Consider the following 1,768-nt stretch of genomic DNA (forward strand, 5'->3'; position numbering starts at 1 on the left):
CTGCTCGAGTTTTAGCAAAAGCTGCTCTCTGGGGTCGTATCGATTGGTTGAAAGGCCTGAAAGAAAACGTTGTGAATACCCAAAATTGTGGTCATTTTATTTCTATCTTTCCATACATAACCGAAAAATGGAAAAGATTCTTCAAGAGTTTCAGGTCCCAGAAGTGCATGATAAATATCGCCAAAGCCCAATACAGCAAAGGAAATTAAGTGAAGTACTCCAGATACAAAGTATGGAAAGGTGTCTATAACTTCTCGCCAGGACCTACCCCCCAGCCTAGAGTAGCTAGGTGGGGAAGTAAAATTAATCCTTGTTCGTACATGGTTTTTTCTGGGACAAAATGAGCCACTTCAAATAGGTTCATTGCTCCTTGTAAACCTTATTATGATCGTCCCTCATTGGTTGTCCGTGGATTCCATTATCAAGAAGCCGTTCTTTAAAAGTTTAAGGAATTTACCAAATTGTTCATCTGATCGGTTTTTCCTTGTCGTATTGGGGTATGGCACACGAGGTTTATATTCTGTACTCACAGGCTTTGGGTCATTTTGGCCTACCTCATTCTTAACTTTGCTTACCACCTTTTCTAGCCTTGGTTTTGCAACTAACCCTTCCTCATCTTGAATTACAATCGCGTTGAGTTGCTCCCTTGGGTCAGATTCAGTGTTGCTTGGCAGGCTACCTTGTGGTTGTTCAAAAATCAACTTGGCAAGTTATCCAACCTGAGTTTCGAGCCCCTGGATTGATGCTTGTTGATTTTTGAGTGCTATCTCGGTATTCTAAAAATGAGTTTCTAACACCGAGATGAATTTGGTTAGCTTCTCCTCAAGGTTCGACTTCTTTTCTTACTGGTAAGGTGGTTGTTGAAAACCCGGAGGATGTTGTGGCCTTTGATTTCCTTGACTGCCCCAAGAGAAATTGGGATTGTTCCTCCAACCTGCATTATAAGTGTTACTATATCGGTTATTTTGGGGTCTAGAGTTATTGTTACCCATATATTGGACTTGTTCCTCCTTGATGCTAGGGTTGAAAGGTTGATATTCTGTGCATGCTCCTCCTCCATTCGAATCGCACCTCATCACTGGATGTACCTGAGTAGAACCACACAAACCGTCAATCTTTTTATTTAAGAGTTCTACTTGGTTAGATAGCATAGTAACCGCGTCGAGGTTGAAAACACCGGCTGCTTTCGTCAGCTTTGTTCTCATAACTTGCCACTGATAGTTATTCAGTGACATCTCCTCACTAAATTCGTAAGCTGCCTCAGGTGCCTTATTATTTATAGTTCCTCCAACGGCTTCATCAATCATTTGCCGAGTCGAAGGATTCAGGCCATTATGAAACGTTTGAACTTGTAGCCAAAGTGGTAACCCATGGTGAGGGCACCTTCTCAAAAGGTCCTTGTATCTCTCCTATGCATCGTAGAGTGTTTCTAAATCCATCTGCATAAAAGAAGAGATATCATTACGTAATTTGGCTATTTTAGCCAGTGGAAAATATTTTAATAAAAACTTTTTGGTCATTTGTTCCCAAGTAGTGATTGACCCTCATGGTAACAAGTTCAACCATTGTTTAGCCTTATTCCTTAATGAAAAGGGAAACAACCGAAGGCGAATGGCATTATCAGAAACGCCCTTAATTTTAAAGGTATCGCAAAATTCTAGGAAACTTTCCAAGTGAGGTTGGGATCCTCGTCATGCAAACCATCAAACTGAACAAACTATTGTATCATTTGAATTGTGTTAGGTTTCAATTCAAAATTATTTACAGC

General features: G+C 40.4%; 1 non-coding gene across 1 annotated transcript; it reads left to right on the plus strand.

Moving 5' to 3' along the window:
* Positions 1-1,365: 1,365 nt before the first annotated feature.
* LOC121208282 (small nucleolar RNA R71) lies at positions 1,366-1,472 on the plus strand. Its single transcript, XR_005903238.1, has one exon. It is a non-coding gene; the product is annotated as a small nucleolar RNA R71 (small nucleolar RNA).
* The last annotated feature ends 296 nt before the right edge of the window (positions 1,473-1,768 follow it).

Source organism: Gossypium hirsutum, chromosome A01, assembly GCF_007990345.1.
Source record: "Gossypium hirsutum isolate 1008001.06 chromosome A01, Gossypium_hirsutum_v2.1, whole genome shotgun sequence".
Classification (NCBI taxonomy): Eukaryota; Viridiplantae; Streptophyta; class Magnoliopsida; order Malvales; family Malvaceae; genus Gossypium; species Gossypium hirsutum.